The sequence below is a fragment of the Pelodiscus sinensis genome, chromosome 2 (assembly GCF_049634645.1).
Source record: "Pelodiscus sinensis isolate JC-2024 chromosome 2, ASM4963464v1, whole genome shotgun sequence".
NCBI classification, from domain to species: Eukaryota; Metazoa; Chordata; order Testudines; family Trionychidae; genus Pelodiscus; species Pelodiscus sinensis.
In genome coordinates this window covers 248,728,786-248,749,613 of record NC_134712.1, presented here as the reverse complement: position 1 = coordinate 248,749,613, position 20,828 = coordinate 248,728,786, and the positions used below count along the sequence as shown (strand labels likewise).

General features: G+C 45.8%; 1 protein-coding gene across 4 annotated transcripts in view; it reads left to right on the top strand.

Moving 5' to 3' along the window:
• The window catches only part of CRHR2 (corticotropin releasing hormone receptor 2), a 274,374-nt gene that overhangs the window by 152,417 nt on the left and 101,129 nt on the right, over window positions 1-20,828 (top strand). The window lies entirely within an intron of this gene.

Here is a 20,828-nt window from a genome sequence, read left to right as displayed (position 1 = left end):
AAATAAAACTAACTGAAGTGAAGGTGTAAATAAACAAGGTATTTATTAAACCATCAACAGCTCTAAATTAGGAATGTTAGGTAACAGGTAATAGACTAGTCAACTAACTACAAGGATTCTTAGTGGTTATTTGATTATTTGATAGTCCCCAGGGGCAGGGCCGGAGCCAGTGCGGGCCGGACCCACTCCCAGGGAGCCCTCTTCCACCCTGCGCTGCTGCCTCTGTATTCGAGGCAGCAGTGCAGGCTGCCAGGCAGGAGCCGGTCAGCAAGGAGAGCCAGTCTTAAAAACCAGCTCCCTGTGTAGACTGGTTGCCTTTTGCCCCATGCTGCTGACTCTGATACAGAAGCAGCATCATGGGGTGTGAGCAGCCCCCGTGTGGGGGAGTCCGAGCTCCCCATGGACAGAGGCTGCTGGGGGAAAGGAGGTGGAGGGGCTCTGGCAGCAGCTACTCTCTGTGGTGAGCTTGGACCCCCCACGGACAAGGGTTGCTGCCCAGAAGCAGCCTCCCCTGCTCCCTCTGCGCACTACTGCCTCAAACAGAGGCAGAAGCATGGGGGCAGGGGGCAGGCAGCACTACGGAGCCAGTGCTGAGGGGGAACCGGGTTTTAAGATGGCTCCCCCTGGCACCAGCTTCTGCTACGCCACCCCCTTGCTGCCTCTGTATCAGAGGCAGCAAGGTGGGGAATTTGAGTAGTCAAGAAGATTAACTGATAAGCCTAGGCCTAACGGTTAATCGTCTACTCGACTACTCATTCAAATCCCTATTCTAAACCTAAGTTAAACCAGGGCATTAGGAACGTAGCTATGTCAGGGGCCCCCCATAACCCTAGTTATAATCTAGTCTGGTAATGGCTCTCTTCTTCCTTTTAGTTACCACTCAGGAGACAACAAACACTGGGGAGCTCAAAGGCAGCCTTCAGTACCCAAAAAGGGACTGCATAGATTTAGGTGCTCTTGCTCATGCATTTTCTTTCTCAAAATCTTTAACTAAAGGCCTGTTTTATGGTTTGCAACCTTAGAGAGGAAGATTCATGCATTTGGTTTAACTACCTGTGCTCTTTTTTGTAATGGTCCTTATCTTTTTCTCTTATTCTGCCTGTTGAGACAGAATGATAAAGTATATGGGCAAGGGGGCTACAGACGTGCTGGGCCTCAGGGCACGGTGCGGCGAGCTCCATAGAACTGAAAGGGGCAGGATCTCAGGTAGAAGGGGCAGGCCTTGTGCCAGCCAGCCCATGCCGCCCTGGGCTCCAGCCACTGTCGCAGTAACCGTGGTGATGCTCAGTTGCCTCAGGCCTTTTGGATCATTGGGCCCCAGGGCAACTTCCCTCTTTGCCACCTCTATGGTTGGGCCTGTACATGGAAGTCAAAGCGCTCTGTGATGCAGACTGTGAATCCCTAACTCCCATTGGTGAGTAATTCCTCCCATCTCCCTGGGAACTACTCAACAAGAGATCATACATTAGCCCTACAAGCTGGCAATAATCATGACAGTAAGATGAGCATAGAGTTGCATGGCATATAATGGGACTTGGTTGCTTATACAACTTATTTATACTCAGGTAGCACCAAGTGGCCTAGGCTGTGTGTGAGAGAAGGGATAACTGAGAGGGGAAGCACAAGAGAACAGTGAGATGACTGTGGACCTGGTGTCGGAAGGGAGGCTTTTAGAAACGTGATCATTTACTGCAGTTATGCAAATATGCAGGACTCGACAAATAATGTAATCTACTCGCCCATGGCGAGTAGATTACAACCCGGAAGAGCCGGCGCAGAGCAATCTGCGCATACGCAGAACGATCTGCGCATGCGTAGAGTGCAGAACCGCGCCAAACTGTGCGGATGGCGAGCGGGGCTCGCCGAGCTCTGCAAATACGTATGCCGGTTTTCATGCAAATTAAAAGTAAATCTCTGTTGTGCCATTTAAGATCCTGCGCTCAAGTGAAGAGAAGCCGAGTCCATTAGAAAGCTAGTGGCATTTTCAAGCCACACATAAGGGGCTGTCGTGTTTTGAAAGGAAAGGGAATTTACTGCTGTAAGAAGGACCAGCCCCAAAAGAGTTGAGGGTGATAGAGATACCAAGCAGCAAAGGAAGAGATGACCTTACGCGTGGATTAGCCAGTGAACTGAGTTGACCTCAGATATTCTGGTTCAAATCAGATGATGTGACTTTCCCCAGTTCTCAGTCCTGCTTAAATCCCTTCTTCTTGAATCACTCTGCCTCCCCTCCTACCGCTTCCTCTCCCTTGTTCTTTCTCACCTTTCTTGCCTGCTATCATAAACCATTCTCACTCCTTGAGCAGCAACCCCAAGGTGCCAAAGCAGGCCATTTTGGACACAGGGCATTCAAGAGGCTGTTTTATGTTGCATCGGGATTGAAGAACTGGTGCAGTGATTTCTGTTTTTCAGGGTTTATTTTTAGCAGTTTTGGAGTTCTATGTAATGACCATTTATTTTCTGTGGCTTTCTTTTCTCACACTGTAATGAGAGGATCTTCTTTTTCTGATACTTCCCAAAGTTCTTGTGTAAATGGGGTCTATTTTTATTCATGTAATGTGTCTGCAAATAACTTGGCTTGGTGAGCTGAGCAGATGTGAAGGTTCTATAATGACTTTGTTTTTTTACGGGAGTGGGTTGTTATCCCAATCCCAACCGCTCACCAGGAGGGCTGGTGGACTGTGATCCTCCTACCCTTCAATCTATCTGTCATGGGGAATCTAATCAGGAATTATGCTTCTGCCAGCACAGATCTTGAGTTCATGGGGACATGCATGGGTTGTGTCTGTTGGATTTTATCTGTTATTTTGGTTTGGAATGAGAACCATGCTCCCCGTAACACACACCCATCTTGCACACTTGAGTTCACTCTGTCACTTATAATAAGATTATAGCACAAATTATCTAAAGTTTGTGAGTACTGGATCTGTACCAGTCCATGATTTTTACCTGAATGCTGTCACTAGAGGTGTATGAAGACAGTCCATTAGTAACATTCTCTTTATTTTTATTTTTAATATTGTGCCTCTGGTAAAAGCAACTGGTTTAAAGCATTTCTGTTTCCCAACTTCTGGCCAGTTTTGTGTACAATGGGGTATGAATAGGTTCTTAATCTGTGCCATAGCATTCATTTTCCTAAACAATGAGACTAAGGTTTTCAGTTGTGCACACTTCTAAATCTGTGTATAGATATAAACTATGATGAAACTTTTGCACCCCAAAAATGACAGCTAATCCTTCTCAATCTTGCTGTTGTTAATTACGACCAGCAAAAGACACATTCAGCAAATTCACTTAGTTTTCCTTAGCCGTCCTCCATCTGTTTAACTAAAACAACTCCGATTCCAAAAACACATAGAATCATAGACTACTAGGACTGGAAGGGACCTCGAGAGGCTGTCGAGTCCAGTCCCCTGCCCTCATGGCAGGACCAGATACAGTCTAGACCGTCCCTGATAGACATTTATCTAACCTACCCTTAAATATCTCCAGAGATGGAGCTTTCACAACCTCCCTGGGCAATTTATTCCAGTATTTGACCACCCTGACAGTTAGGAACTTTTTCCTAATGTCCAACCTAAACCTCCCTTGCTGCAGTTTAAGCCCATTGCTCCTTGTTCTATCCTCAGAGCCCAAGATGAACAAGTTTTCTCCCTCCTCCTTATGACACCCTTTTAGATACCTAAAAACTGCTATCATGTCCCCCCTCAATCTTCTCTTTTCTAAACTAAACAAGCCCAGTTCTTTCAGCCTTCCTTTATAGATCATGTTCTCTAGACCTTTAATCATTCTTGTTGCTCTTCTCTGGACCCTCTCCAATTTCTCCACATCCTTCTTGAAATGTGGTGTCCTGAACTGGACACAATACTCCAACTGAGGCCTAACTAGCGCAGAGTAGAGCAGAATAATGACTTCTTGTGTCTTGCTCACAACACACCTGTTAACGCATCCCAGAATCATGTTTGCTTTTTTTGCAACAGCATCACACTGCTAACTCATATTCAGCTTGTGGTCCACTATAACCCCTAGATACCTTTCTGCCATACTCCTTCCAAACCAATATCCATTCTTTGGTCATCTAATAATAGTCCACTTAAAAGGACTATTGCAGTAGTTTAGAATCCTGAAACATGTGTTTATGAGCTGATTTCCAGTACCATTTAATCCATCTTTCAAGTAGCATATACAGAGGTGTTAGAAGTGTTCCGTTGGGCAAAAACTTACTAGAGAAATTTGGCAAGTCTAAGCCTTCAGCTCTGAAATAGTCCTAGCTACCAGAGCATCCCTAATTGCTTGGACTTTCTCTCTCACTTGGTGGAGTCCCTGGGCATCCACGTGATAGCCCAAGGACACTGATACCGTTTTCAGTGAAGACATGCTTCCTTTAGCCTGTCTTGCTCTTCTGCTAAATTCTGTAAATGTTCTGTTTCTGAGGGAACTGTAATTAATATCCACTGCCACAGGCAGGGTTCCCTGAATCAGAGCCGGTCCCTCAGCGGCTCTTTGAAAAATGGCAGGGGTTGAGAACATGCCAGAAAGTAACTGAGTTATATTTTAACCAGCTTTGGGAATTTACAGAGACATACTGCTTGCAGTCTTCTTCCAGGATGATCTGTTGGCAGGCATGGCTCATGTGTAACTTTGTGAACAATTGGCCTCCAGCTAAAATTGCAAAGAGCAGTTCAGTTTTGGGGATATTGAGCTGTTTTAATTAAGACACTATTTACAGTCTATGTTGAGCCATCTGGCTTCTTTACTGGTACTTTTAGGGCAGCCTATCTAGGAAAGCTTTCGATTATGCCAGTTGCCTGTAGTCTTTTTAACTTGATTTCAACATTTTATTTCACAATACAGGGTACAGATCTGGGTTTGAAATAACAAGGTACGACATTTGGGTTAAGAAGACTTTAGTAATAGTGCCTTTTAAAGTCTCCAGTTCATCTTTCTGTACGTCTGTGTATCTAAGGTTTACAGAACTAGATTATGTTCTGATTTCAAACAAACGCAGTGAATCCAGTGAAAGGTCAGCCAGTCTTCCTCTACTGAACCAGTGTGTAAAATTCCTAAAAATGGTAGGTGCATTATTTGTCCCTGGGAGCAAACATTCACATTGTGGTAGCTTCTCCAGTGTGGTAGTAATTTTGTCTTACATTTTTGCAGTGGAGGTGACTCACTATCTTTCCACCAGGTCCCATATACTTCTTGGCTCATAATAGTTACATTATTTCCCATGTACAGCTCAAATTGTACATTTTGTTTCCCTTTACAGACAGTCCAATATGAATGGGACCTATCTCAGAAGTATCAGTTATACCATAGAACTGCTATTTCACTTTTTTCATTATTTTTCACTTAAAGAATGTGGAAAGTACCAAGAACATGAAACTGGGCATGTGTGTCTGCTTGCCTGGTATTGTTTTGACACACCTGAAATATGCCCTGTCAGCTACAGATGTGACATTTGATTTTTTTTCACTCTGCAATCCATTGGATTGTGTTGGCCTCCACTCTCTGCCAGCTGTTTGGATCTGTTTCCCAAGTTGCCTTGCATTTCCCCCCTACTTTCTTTTTCTTGCGCACTATTTCCATCTGCCCTGCGTTGTGTGTTTATAGATCCTGCAAAGTTGTATTTGCTGATTCTGCAGCATGCGCCAATTTCAGAGCGGCTGCAAATGTGAACTCTTGTTCAGACAGTAGTCTCCTTTGCCTTTTATCATTAATACTACACAGGGGTGGCAGTTTAACATGGTGTTTACTTAGTACACACCAGCAGGGTTTACACAGACCAATTAGTGCCCTTTAGAAGTCATACCCTTCTTGCCTGCATGACTGCTCCATGCAAACCAGGCCTTAATGCAGGGGTGGCAAAAGGGCCTCTGTGGGCCAGACTCATCCCGCCAATCAAGTTGATTTGGCCTATGGAGGCCCTGCAGCTCCATGCCCGCAGGCCAATCAGGGTCTGAGGGTGGGGGGAAGCGCTCAAAGTCTCCTGCCACCGTGCCCTGTCCAGAACAGCTGGTGGTTCTCTCTAAGGGGGGCAAAGACTTTGTTCGTTTCCCTACCCCCAGACCAATCAGGGTCTGGAGGTGGGGAAACACGGAAGTGTCCTGGCCCCGCCCCTTCCGCCTGAGGCCCCGCCCCTTCCAGGGTGGCCCCATGCCACTTCAAACATTTCTTAAGTGGCCCCCACCAAAAATTATTGCCCACCCTGCCTTAATGTGAGAGAGGACCATGCTCTATACACAAACTGCAATGAGAAAGGAGTGAAATCAGCATGAATTGAATAACCACCTGGGCTGTTTTTCTGATACCTCCCTTCCCCCCCCCCCCTTTTTTTCTTTTAAATCATGGGTGCTCTGATTTAGAACAGAGCATTTCATCCCAGTTACTCCAAATCAAGATTGTTCAGGGAGTTGAGCCGGAAACACCCACATTCCAGCCCAGTACCCTAATCATTGTCACAAATAGCTGCATTGCCCGCTGCAGATCTCAGTTGTGGGGCCCATCCTGTTGTTGCTCTCTGTCCATGTGTGATGGATAGGAGAAGTGGTGGCCAGCACCTGGGCTATGGCTACACTGTAGCCTTCTTCTGGAAAAGCTTATGCAAATGAAGTGGAGCCTGGAATATTGCCACACTTCATTTTGCATAATTAATTAGCAGCTGCTTTTGCACAAGAGGCTTTTGTGCAAAAAGGAGTTGTGTAGATGGCTCCTTTTTGCGCAAAAACCCCCTCTTGTGCAAGAACCGTTCTTCCTCATTTTTTCAGCTCTAGGTTTGGGCTCCTTCAAAATGGAAGGAACTGTACAAAATGGAAGGAGCTGTTCCGTTACTATGGCTACAGCTTGCCTTTACTGGTTACTTCATACTCTACTTTCAAATGGGATTACTTCCAACACCTCGAAGAGTTTTCCTTCTATTTGTCACAAACCACTCTGAGAAGATGAGGGGGTGGGAATCATTTGCTTCTTCAAATAATCATCTCTCTCATTAAGGGCTTTGATTACAAGGGTCATGATTTGCAGATTTTTCAGTTCTAATCCACTATCTTTAATAAAGTTAAATTAAAGTAAATTTCTCTCTCTCTCCGAGAGCCACCTGTGACAAATGAAATAACATCTCCCCGGGATAGGTCTGCTCTTTGAGATAGACTTTACTATTCCTGCTCCCCCACCACTGTGCTTTTCAGCCAACAGGCAGGAAACCCTTTTGTGGCCAGTCCTGACAAGCGCATTCAAGCGGAGGGTCAAATATCTGACGTGTTTTTGTGACTGTGAGCTGGAAGTTTGTATGTAACGGAGGATAATTCGTGATTAGTGACATTTCAATCAGGTCTTTGAATAAGTACATAACTCCTGCTCTGGTAAAGTGCTCTTCTCTTTTGGGTGCCTACATGGTCGACATTGCTCTTTGCAGTCTTTAATGCATTCATCCTCACACACCCTGTGAGGCAGCGAAATGCTGTTATTCCCATATTTACAGGTAGGAAGTAGGGATGTTAAATATCGGTTAATTGAATAGTCGAGTAACCTCAAGAATTCTTATCAGTTAGTCGACTATTCTGTAGTCCCTGGGGCGGGGCTGGCAGCCAATGGGCTCTGGCCTTACTCCTAAGAAGACCCCTGCCAGGTGGGAGCTGGTCCGTGAGGCGAGCCAGTTTAAAAATCAACTCCCCTGGTGGACTGGCTGCCTCTTGCCCTGTACTGCTGCCTCTGATAAAGAGGCAGCAGCGTGGAGTGGCAGCAGCCCCAGTCTAGAGGGTGGTCTGACCTCCCTGACCCAGCATGACCCGGGCTGCCTGCCTGCCCGCCCGGCTCCTAATATGCTTTAAATGCAGAGCCGCAGTGGGGGTAGGTCCCGGACCCGTCACAAGCCAGGACTGAGCCGGGCTTCTTGCCAGCCTGCTAAAAACATTACTGGCAGGCGAGGGAAATGCATGTAGTCTATAGCATCGACCTATTAGCTTATCAACTACACCCCTAGTAGGGAACTGAAGCATGGAAAGGCTTGCCCAGGGTCATTCTAGTAGATCAAGGAATTGAACTGGGGCTTCCCCATATCTCAGGCTAGCACCCTAAGAACCAGGTCATCCTTCCTCCTAAAGACTACATTTGACCCAAACTGGTGATATTAGTTTCCCACCATTAATACATTTCTGGGATCCAATCCTGGTGCCATTGAAATCAGTGGCAAAACTCCCAGCAATGTCAGTGGGGCCTGGATTTCACCCCTGCTATCTCTGTATTTCTACAGATTATTGCTTTTTCCCCAATAGATATCTTGGCTTCAGAGGTGCCACCATGGTAAAGGGACAGTAAAGAGGAGGAGGATGGAGTGAGATCTGAGGGGCGACTTTTTCATGGCCTCTCTCTTCTTAAGGGAACATTTTGCTGCCTGGGCACACCTGCATGGGGACCCTTGAAGCCACTGGTAGGCACGTGGTATAGTAAGGCATTTCCCAGCCACGCAGTCCAGTGGGTGATCTAGAAGGTCTCTGTGGCTGTGCCAACGAGCCCTGCTGGAAACTTCAAGCTGCGCCTATGGGGGCTGATGGGTGTGAAGTTCAGCATCCGTAAGGAAAGTTAACTCTGCTCCGCTGCCCTTCCCTCTAGGTTACAAATGAACGTCTTATTCTCAGCTGTGTGCTTAATGGTACCTCTTGCTCAGTGTTCCCTCTCAGATTTTCCATCCGTGAGCAGAGTGAGTTTTGTCTTGTGCACTGTGACAGGGCATCTGCCCTGCACTGGCCCTTTAAGGGCAAAAACCCAGCCCTGAGTGAGGGCTGCTAATGAAGCCCCAGCTGAGTCAGTTATTGCGAAGTAGTGCCCAGCTGGGGGCGATATAAAGAAGGGCTCCTGGAGGAAGAGGGGAGGATTAAATCTTGCTGGGAAGCAGGCGGCTTCCTGGAGTTATTCCAAAGCTGGGGAGCTCTGGCCTTACCTCACCCTAAGGCTGCAGGGCCTGATGCAAGGCCTGAGAGGAGCAGTAGGGCTGCAGGGGGGCAGCCAACGTAGGCAAAGGCAGCAGGTCCACACCCCCTCGCCAATGCTGAGTGGCCATTCCAGATTGCAGTTTGCCCCTGAGGCAGAGGCTAGATGGAGACGGGCAGTGGGTCACTGAGGAAAGGAGGGTAACAAGGGAACTGAGACTGATAAGCACTCCCCCCAGAAGGGGGTTGAGAGACACTGGCGTGGGCACTGCCAGGGGGCAGAGTCCTGAAAAGGATGCTGCGGTCCAGGAATGATGCAGGTCTGGACTGGAGAGTGAAGTGCGGACCCAGGGAGACACTAGCTAGAGGAAGGCATCCAGTGAGCCGACAAGCTAATTCCCAGGGCTACTGGCAAGAGGCACCGTGTGAGTCCACCCCGTGACATGCACCCATATTGAGGTGCACTTGTTCGGACGTGTGTCAACATGGCGTCCAAGTTATTGACAGATATCTTATAAATATTTTTAAAATGTTGTGGAAGAAAGAATGCTAAAACAAGGAATAATTAACAGGGTGCATGACTTCTAATGTTTGTTTATATGAAATCAAAGAAAAAGAAAATTAATACTGACAATTTTTTAGTAGCCAACATTCTGGCTGCATCTAGACTGGCAAGTTTTTCCGCAAAAGCTGTCTTGCCTGCTGTCTACACTGGCTGCTTGATTTTGTGCAAAAGCACTGACGTTTTACTGTCCGAAATCAGTGCTTCTTGCGCAAATACTATGCTGCTCCCATTTGGGCAAAAGCCCTTTTCCAGAAATGCTTTTGCACAAAAGGGCCAGTGTAGACAGCTGAAAACTGTTTTGTGCAAAAAAGCCCTGATGGCGAAAATGGCCATCGGGGCTTTCTTGTGCAAAACCGTGTCTAGATTGGCACGGACGCTTTTCTGCAAAAAGTGCCTTTGCGGAAAAGCATCAGTGCCAATCTAGATGCTCTTTTCCACAAATGCTTTTAACTGAAAAACTTTTCTGTTAAATGCATTTGCAGAAAATCATGCCAGTCTAGACGTAGCCTCTCTGTTTATAGCCTTCTCCCAGACCCTACCACATCTAGGCTTCCTCCTCAGTTAAATCTGTCTCTCCTTTCAGGGAACAATGTTAATTGGCTTTTTTGAGCTTGTATAGAATACACTCTCCATTGCACACCTAGACAACAGTGTATTGAATATTTCTACTCATACACATTGTGTCTCAGGGCTAGATTTTATATTGGATCAGAGGTGAAGTCAATCCAGTATAATTTTAGACGGTTCTTTTTATTACAGAAAAATACCCAGCTTAGAAAAAGTAGTTACATGGAATGCGTGTTCTGCACACAAGACACATAAATCAGAGCTAAAACTCTCTAAGGAATCAAGTGCAGATTTCCCTTAATTGTCTAATTTGATCCACTCATAAGCATTCTTCAAAGCTAGAATGTCTATTAATAAAATAATGTATAAGCAAGGTGACAAATAATATTCTTTGCTTTATGCCAGAATGCACAGGTACTTGACTGTATTATTTCAAGTGATCAGCTCAACTACAAGAGGTCTTATTTTTCCTCAATATAAAGAATTGTGTATTTGCAATGAAAGGTCATCAAAGGAATTTGTGTAAAGTTAAGCACATGTTGGATGGGTTCAATGAATTTCTTGCAGTTTTTAATTTTAAAAAAAAAAAGCAAGCAGACAAGAAAACAAAGGACATTTAAGGCCTGTTCTGAAACTCCTTGAAGTTAATGAGAATCTTTCCATTAACTTCATTGAACTTTGGATCTGGTTCTTAAAGCTGTTATTTTAAATTTATTTTAAAATAATTTGTTTGTCTAAAAAGAGTGATGTATTATGGTATTTACTTCATTTTATGTCCTCTAACAAACATTCAAAGTATTCAGAGAAATATATTTTCTCTACCTTTTTGTATATATAAAAACAAGGATTGATAAAGGTCCTTGTAGGGCAAGAACTTTTATGGTCCTCTTTTATTTAAAATAGATATCAAGTAACATTCTATACATTATGAAACCATTTACCTTGGTGGTTCTGAGTTACAGACAACTGTTGTCTGATCACTAACTCCATGTTCATAGTTGCAAAGCCTCCGGTTGAACAACTCTGCATTTTGTTACAAAGATGCATGAATTAATTAAATCAGATTAAAAAACCCTACATTTATTTTTGTTCCAGAGTTATTACTGTGCTATTAAATCTCCATTCTTCGTGCTGGAAGATCTGTTTGGATCACAAAAACAGCTAAGTAATAGAAATGTAGCCGTGTTAGTCTGGTGTAGCTACATAGTCCTGTATTTTACTTCAAAAACAGCTAAAGCTGCCAGACAGAAATGGGTTGGGGGGGGATGTTTGAATTATCTATGAAGCAGAATGTGGCTCATCTCACTTCAGAGCCACTAGGAAACCAGCAAAATGAATGACACACAGTTTAGTTCCTTTTCTTTAAGAAAAGCTACAATATCGTGCAGCTGTGGTACGCACGCAAGTAGGAGGCACCTAGAATGACCTCACAGTCATCCAGTCTCAGTTTGGACCCAGCTTTCTCAGGTGGACCCATGCCACCATCCCCCAATACCATCCCTATCTGAGCCCACTCCCCTTGCAAACCCTCCTCAGTAACTCAACAATACACTTTGCTTCCTCCATCCACCTCTGCCCCCTGGAAGCCGCCTCCTTGCCCTCATGAAACCTGCCCCCTCCCACAACATGCTCTGCACCCTGAAGACCACCTGCCATTTCATCCCCCTTCTGCTGCCTGGCACCCACCTCTCCCTTCTCATCTCTGTTGCCATGCCTCCCACCTATCTGCTCCCCTGCTGCCTGCTGCTGCCTTCACTCCTCACCCTCCTCTGCTGTTCTGGCTCCCACCCATCTCACTCCCTTCATCCCTCCTGGGACCTGCTCCCCATCCTCTCTGACCCTTGTACCCACCTTTCCCTTCCCCATGTCCACCCCTTCTCTAGCCCCACTCTGATCATCTATAGTTTCCCCTCCCCACCCTCTCTCCTAATACCTCCCTCTATATACCTGCCCTGCCTCTCTCCTCTGCTCTCTGGTGCCCATTTGTCTCCTCCCCTCTACTTCCCTCCTTGTGTCTGCCCTTCTGCTTCCCCCCAAAAATCCCCCTGGCACCTGCACCTTACCTTACCTCCTGTACCCTCCTTGTGCCTCCCCCTTCCTTCACTGCCTGGTTTCTATGGCTGGGCCCGCAGTACTAAAAAGAGCACCACGGGCAGCCCCAGCCCGTCCCACCCCAGGAGCAGCTGGGGTTGGGGCTGCGTGGTGGCTTCTTGGGCCCTGACCATGGTACTAAAAATAGCACCACAGCCCTGGCACCAGTCCCAGCTCATGGGGTGCGGCCATGTGGCAGGCGGCTGCCCCACGTGCTGGGACTGGGGCCATGGTGCTATTTTTAGTACTGCGGCCCAGGCTCCAACTCTGGCAGCCACCATGTGGCCTGTCCTGGCTGCAGCTCCAGGCTGGGGAAGGACTGAAGCTGGGGCCACGACCGCATGGTGGCTGCCCAGCTATTCCTGGTGCAGGGCAGTCACCCACCATGGCTCCGCCCTGGAGCAGCTGAGCTGCCTCTGCATGGCTCTGCTAATCATGTGCGCAGGGGTCAAAATCTTGGTGTGTGCCCCCTAGAAGGAACTCTGCTCTTGTTCCATGTGGCTAAGTTAACATTGCTCCTGAAGTCTTGTGCAGCTTTTACATGGGCCCCCAAAAAGTGAGTGTGGCTACCTGGCAGAGGAGTAGGACTACAGCAGCTAGAAGAAGCCATTATTCAGCACTTCCCTGGTGTAGCTTCTGCTGGCAGAATCCTTATCAACCCCATGGAGAACTTAAATCTGCCTTGCTCAGGAGTTCACTGTCCCGGGGCAAATGCTCTTCTCTGGCTGCCTCTCTACCTCTAACAGGGCAGGACAGATGTAGCACCAGAGGCCAGATTTTCCAGAGAGCTTTCTCCTGGACTTAATTGTTCATACCCACAATGCGCATGCACGGAATCGCTGCATACCTGCCATCCACATTTAAATATTCCAGCATCTGAACATGGGCAAGCTCATTAGGCAAATTGAGTTTTGCAGCTGGGAAGTCTCCATTGCACAGGAATAAGAACCATTAAGTGTTGGCACCTACAAAGTACACGTGTGTATTTTTACATTCACAAGCAGAGATGGAGAACTGAAATTCAAAGCATGTAAGTACTTCCTTAAAGCATTCAGAATATTGTTTACTGCACTATATTCAGGGCAGTTGTCCAAGCATCATATAAATTATTAAATCCAAAGCCAGTTTTTTTTCACACTGTGCAAAATAGAAGTCCTCAATGAGGATAGGATCATGCTAAGTTTCAGAATCCAACTCAAGTCATTTATTGTAGCACTGCTTAATGGTTAGAATTATTTACAAAGGGAAAGTACAAGTTTCTACCGTTGTACTATTTAAAAAAGCTGCCAAAGTGTTTTTGTTCAAAGTTGCAGAAAATAAAACAAATAAACCCTGATAACCATGTCCACAATACACACACAAATGTAGATAAAAGCATAAAGTTGTCTTTTTGGACTTGCAATGTAACACTGCTTTCTTCTTAGAAATAACACACAAGAAACCAAAACCAAACCAAACAGGCTGCTTCTTAAGGCCTCTGCACTAGGCAGGCTCTTTAAAGACTGGCTGGATCACATATTTCCCTATAGTGCCCCCTAGGATTCAGGCGGGACCTGGAAACTCTTTGAACTGAATGTGACAGCTTGTCATTGCAATACACCCCAAACCTCCTTGGCCCAAAAATAAGCAGGAAAATGTCAGCCCCAATATGAACGTGTTCAATGTTTGTGTGTATGAAAACAGAGGGCAATGGAATGCGGTCAGGTGTTTTCTCAACCAATGCCTGCTGGAATGGTGGCTAATTGCTCAGCTGTTCCTGGTGTCAGATCAGCTAACAGAAAGATGAAATTAACTTCCATTATGTTGTATGGTAAGGCCACTTTGTACAATGTCACTGTGTCTACATTGGCGCGATCTTGCTCCAAAGCAGATGCTCTTGTACAAAAACATGCTGCCTGTCTACACTGGCGGGGAGTTCTCGCGCAAGAACACTGGCGTTCTAATGTGTGAAATCAGTGCTTCTTGCACAAGAACTATGGTGCGCCTGCTCAGGAATAAGCTCTCTTGTGCAACTGTTCTTGTGCAAGAGGCCAGTGTAGACAAGCAACATGAATTTCTTGTGCAAGAAAGCCCGATGGTTAAAATGGCCATTGGAGCTTTATTGCACAAGAGAGCATCTACAGTGGCACAGATGCTCTTGCGCAAAAGCACATCTCTTGCGCAAAGGCACATGCCAGTGTAGACGCTCTCTTGCGCAAATACTTTAACGCAAAAACTCTTGCGTTAAAGAGTATTTCCGCAAGATCATGCCAATCTAGGCATAGCTAGAGAGTGTGTGTGCTGGAATGGAGAATAACATGAACCTTTATGTTGAGAGCCGAAATCTGAGCTATAAAATCATCTCTCCTCATTGGCTCAAGGCACTGGCAGTGTTTCATACCCATTATATCCAACTCTGTTGCTATGGGAGAAAGCTATGAATCAGCACAAGCAGGTAGGCAAGTTTCAGCTGCATACAACAGTATGTGAAATCGAATGGCCTCCTACAGAATTTGTAGCCCATGCTGTAAGCAAGGAGGGGCTCTGCCATGCGTCACTTCACAGTCAGGTTTTGTTGAAGATTTGTGGCAGTGTTATCTCAAGGTATCATTTCTTCCAGCTCTGTCAAACACCACGAAAGTTTCAGAAGGGCAGCCGTGATAGTCCGTAACTGAAAAAAACTTTTAAAAACCCTCAGCAAATAGTCCTGAAGCACCTTAGAGACTAACAAAACATGTAGACGGTACCATGAGCTTTCGTGGGCACAGCCCACTTCTTCAGATGAATGGAGTTAAGGAGTCCAGGATGCAAATAAATAGCAGAGGGTATGTCTACACTACCACCCTAGTTCGAACTAGGGTGGTTAATATAGTCAACCGGAGTTGCAAATGAAGCCCGGGATTTGAATTTCCCGGGCTTCATTTGCATGTTGCCGGGTGCTGCCATTTTTAAATGTCCGCTAGTGCAGACTCCGTGCCTGCGGCTACATGCGGCACGAACCAGGTAGTTCGGATTAGGCTTCGTATTCCGAACTACCTGTACTCCTCGTGGAATGAGGTGTACAGATAGTTCAGAATAGGAAGCCTATTCCGAACTACCTAGTTCGTGCCGCGTGTAGCCGCGGGCACGGAGTCCGCACTAGCGGACATTTAAAAATGGCGGCACCTGGCAACATGCAAATGAAGTCTGGGAAATTCAAATCCCGGGCTTCATTTGCAACTCCGGTTGACTACATTAACCACCCTAGTTCGAACTAGGGTGGTAGTGTAGACATACCCAGAGAGAGAGGGGATGGGAAGGGGAAAACAGAAAAAATATTGTCAATTAGAGTGTCCATGCTAAATGAAGCTAATAGAGTGGGCTCTAAGTATTCAAGTACTCGGTACTTAGCTTTTTATGTCATTAGGATATGGAAAGTAGCGGCCCAACCAGGTCAGGTCTTTGTTGAAACCTCTATTCACTATTTTTTTCTTATTTATTCTTGGATCTGGACTTTTAATACCCCATTCATCTGAAGAAGTGGGTTGTGCCCATGAAAACTCATGATACCATCTACATGTGTTTTTAGTCTATAAGCTGCTGCGAGACTATTCATTGTTTTTTTACGGTTTTCCAGTTGCAGATTAACTCGGCCACCCCTCTGCATCTATTCAAGGTATCAAACTTATAAATGAAACCAAGTTCTGCACTTTCTTTCTCCAGGTGACTTTTGAAATTGCTTTGAAATAATATAGACCCTTTTTGATCCATGAGTGAGTGCCTGGGCAAGTTGAAATGTTCCACAACAGGTTTCTGCGTGTTACCATTTTGACTATCTGATTTGTGTCCATTAATCCTTTGTTGTAGAGACTGTCCAGTTTGGCCAATATATGTTGCAGAGTGGCATGGCTGGCACTTGATGACATAGATCACATTGGTGGATGTGCATTTGTATGAGCCTCTGATGTGTTGGCTGATTTGGTTAGGTCCTGTGAGGGTGTCGCTTGTGTAGATGTGTGGACAGAGTGGGCACCAGAGTTGACTGCAGGAGTAGGTTCCTGGGTGAGTATGATGGAGGTGTGCTGCGTGGTTGCTGGACAGAATTTGTTGGAGATTAGGGGGTTGTCTGTAGGTGAGGACTGGCCCATCACACACGACCTGTGAGAGTGACGGGTCATTTTCCAAGATAGGAAGTCAATCAGTGCTACCTGGCCATCAGCACAGCACTAGAAGTCAGTAGCCATCAGTTCAATTCCTCCACCCCTGTATCCTATCTCAAACGCTCTTGAGTATTCTTGTAACAAACACATGTTGATTCTTAGCCATGTCTTTTGTGAACTGTCTTCTTGAACTTAGGTACTGGTAGGTTGAAAGGGGTTCAAAGTATTCTTAAATAATGGAAATTTATGCCAAAAACTCCATCCCACCCAATCCTAGCAATTGCTTCAGTGATTGCTTTTTAAAAAGGTGTTTTAAGCAGCATGTGGGCATTTGGGCTCTTGGTTTTATCCTTATTCCTGCCATCCATGCTGCACAGCTATGTAACAGCTTGGCTTGCCCAGACCGTATATTAAAGGCAAATGGGCCAAAGCAAGGGTGGGGGGAAAGGAAGGAAGAAGGTAAGATGTAGAGAAGATAATCAGTTGCTAGCTTTTACCCCGTGTGCATCTTAATGAATTGTTTAGTCTTTATTTTATGTTTATCTAACTGTCCCTCTCTCTGTGATAGGCTACAGCCTGTGATAGACAAGGAGAAAAAACTTAAAAGCTGCACAAAGCTTCCATGTGGAGCAGGAGGTGATTGCATGTATAGAAAATAAAATAGTTTGTACATCAAAGCCATGTCGTTTCCTCTCAAATTGCCACAGAATTATCTGGAGTATTTCCCGACGACAGAATAGACGCATGCTGTTTTGCACGCCTCATGGATCCCTTAAGGCTACATTTCAAATGAACATGAAATTGAATTGAGGAACTCATTTCTCTGCAAGGACTTCAAACATTTAGGTTACTGGTACCCCAGCAGGGGTGTGGGGAAGGGCCATGCATGCGAGAGAGAGAGAGAGAGAGAGAGAGAACTTTTACAGCACAGAATAATCTCCGGTCTGATGCTGCACTGAGCAGCTGCTATTGTTTCTGTAGGTGATACGAGGTTTTTAAAATAAGGGGACGGGAAGAATTGGCAAATAATCCAGTGGAGCTCTGAAAGGAGCTCAGTGATATTATTATCTGCTTTCAGAGGAGTCAGTGAGGGGAAAGCAATTATATCAAAGGGGGGGAGGGAGAGAAAATGGAGTAACTGGAGTCTGTATTGTATTAACTCTCATTAACCAAATACTGGCCTTTGAGACATACAGAATGTTCCGGCAAAAAGGCAGAAGCAGCTTGGTCGTCTTTCTGATCTCGCTCCGGACAGTTTTGTGCTGGTGTAACGCCACAGACTGCCGTGTGGTTACACCTCCCTTGTACCAGTGTTCCCACGAGGAGATTCAGACGCTCTTTGTGAACAGTTTTTTGTTTTGTTTTGTTTTGTTTTTTTAAACACTGGCTGGCTGGGCCGGAGCAGCCCTCAATTAAAACTGAAATCAACTCAGAGAAAGTTCACATGTTGCTTTCCCAGCCTCTCTGAAATGTTGTTTTGTCCCCACTTGTGACATCTCATGCAGCTAACAGTGAGAATCTTAGCAGCCAATGGGAAAGCCAGCTGGCCTGAATTCAGCCTGCGTGACTAGTTTGACTGCTCTGTCAGGAAGGTCGCCAAGCTTGACCCAAAGCCTGAATCGTTGAGTAGTTTGCTTTATCTGCTACTAACACATGTACCCAGCGTTGCTTGGGTCCTTAACTCAATTAAGTTTGTGCACTTTCCCCTCGCTCCCTGTTCCCTGCTGGGGAACAGCCAGCAACATCCTTGTAAGAATCGGGGTGGGGTGGGGAGCTGCCCCCTCCTAAAAGAGTGCCTGAGGGTGGGAGGCTTGGGACTGGGACAGTTCCGGGCAAGGGAGGGAGCACACCCCCAGCCAGCCCTTTCACCTGCCTGGCGATTCTATATGGTTTTTTAAGAAATTCCATTCCAGGCACATCCCATTGTCCTGCTACAACCAAACCCTGACCTTGCTTTAAATTATGATTTGAGGATATCAAATTTGGTGCTCCTAGCTCTTAAAATTTGAGAGCAGTTCTTGAACAGACAGACAGACTGACAAACTTTCTAAAATATATAGTAGACTGCAGAGGAAGGCAGCCCCCAAGAAGAGTCAATGGCTCGCACTTGTCTACACTACATGGCTGCGTCTAGACTTGCACGTTTTTCCGCAAAAGCAGTGTAGACAACGCGGTATTGTTTTGCGCAAAAAGGCCCCGATCACGAAAATGGCGATCGGGGCTTTCTTGCGCAAAACCGCATCTAGATTGGGATGGACGCTTTTCGGCAAAAAGTGCTTTTGCGGAAAAGCGTCCGTGCCAAACTAGAAGCTCTTTTCCACAAATGCTTTTAACGGAAAAACTTTTCTGTTAAAAGCATTTGTGGAAAATCATGCCAGTCTAGACGTAGCCCATATGTTTTGCTGTGTAGGGTTGCCAGCAGAGCATCATAGTCAGGGCTCGCCAAGCGGCGGCGAGCCCCGCTTGCCAGCCGCGTAGAAGCGCATGCTGCACGGCCCCGCCCAGCTAAAATCTACTTGCCACGGGTGAGTAGATTGCCTAATTTGTCGAGCCCTGGTCATAGTGTAGGCAGGGCATGTGTGTAACAACTCGAGGAGGTTTTACTGCCAGTGTGAAATCTCTGTCTACTTGAATGGCATGAGCTGTACTGATGGAACCATTCTTCTGTCAGGATAGCGGTGTCTATGCTGGGGGTTTTATTGAGTTTTATTGGGAGTTTTTATTTTAAGCTAGAGAGTGTGGGGATTTTTCACATTACTGCCCAACAGTTATGCCATCAAAACTTCACACTGTAGATCTGGGCTTTAGTCCCAATGTACACCAGTGCAAGGGAGTTTGTATAGTAATAACGATGGTCAGAAATCACCACCGTGGTGTCCTGACAGGTGTCTTGCTCCATCCAATGATGAAAACCGATTGGCTGCATGTGTGTGTTCCCCCTGTACATTCCACTTATTCTGCACAGGCAGGCAGTACAGCAGATGCTGAGAGAAGCCCCAAAGACCACACAATCAGAGAAAGATCAAAGGTACCAGGCCAGGTTTATTGTCAAATGGAGTACAGTTGTCTACCAAGCCACAACAATGAACCAGCTCAGTCAGTTGCGGAAATCTCCAGTGCCCCCTATGCCAGATAAGGGCAACACCCTTATGGTACATTTTATGTAAAGGTACAAACAAGTTACACATCACATCATGCTGTCATTTTAGACCCTATCCTAAGCCAGGATTGGTACGTCCCTCTTATCTGTGGGGAGTGTGTTGGTACAAAGATGTTTCTTAATGAGATGTTCCTTTACCATCCCTCTGGAATGCGTTTACGGCCTGTGCCTAGTACTTCTTAGGTAACAGTGTTTCTGCAATATCAGCCCTGTTCTTGCCAGCTTCTGTGAGCAGGGCCTGCCTCTTGCTCACAGTTTAAGTTTGCTTTATTTTAGCAGCGCCTTGACTATTGATGCCTGGGCCTCTGGCCTCACACCGGGCCTGTGATACATGGGTTTATGTTTTAGGCCTTCTTCTTACAACATTAATTTTGTAAACAATATGATGCGCTCCAAGTTGTGGTGTTAGGCACCCAACATTTCACCAACAATTTTGCACAATTTATTTAAAGACTGTGACGGATACGTCAAGTTCCTGAAATATCCTTGGGGAAACCTTATTGAATTAAAAATCTCAGAGGGGTAGCTGTGTGTGTCTGTAACTTTAAAAACAACTAGTAGTCCTGGAGCACCTTAGAGACTCACAAAAATATACGGAATCATGAGCTCCTGTGAGCAAAACCCACTTCCTCAGATGAGCCGAAAGGAGAGTAGAGGGGGATCTTATTGAATTGAGTACATTTGGAGTCTGTTGTATTAAATGAACCGTTTGTGTATTCTAAGGGGTGGGATTGCATGTCAGCACTGCATGGGGAAGATGTGATGTGAACATTGGGAATAGTTCTGAATTTCAAAGGACTATACTGAACAATGCACTGGATGGGAATGGACTCTGGGAACTGCAAACATCAAGCTGTTTCCTTCAGGAGTCAAATTCCTCACCTCCTGTTTACACAGAAGCCCAGATGCCCTCATGAGGGGATCATTGTCTGCTGATCACCTCTTTCCAGGGTCTCACTGTCAAAGGCCCATCTGTATAAAAGAGAAACTAACCTATTCGTGGGTGTGATAGTTCTGGGCTAAGGCCGTGAAGAACTTGCAACCTCAGAAACCCCTGTGGTGAGGTTTGATGAGCTGACTTCTACCAGAGGCCCTGCTGGAGTTTGTGGGTGATCTCTGGTAGCGGTAGGGTGCATACAAGGTCTCATATTGATTTCAGTGGGTTTTCGGTATTGCTTTCACTTTCAGAATGAATGTGCTTGCTTGGGAAGAACTGTGTGGTAACTTGTAACTGCTGGCACTGCTATTCACCACCTTTGGAGAGAAAGCAAAGCGCAGACGCTGGCGGGTTTATACTCTCTGGCTTATGGGGAATATCACAGTGTAGGCTGGGAACTGTGTAGCCTGGAAATGTTCTACTCTGCAAGGGGAAAGACACAGATCTCTGTTCAAAAGAGGTG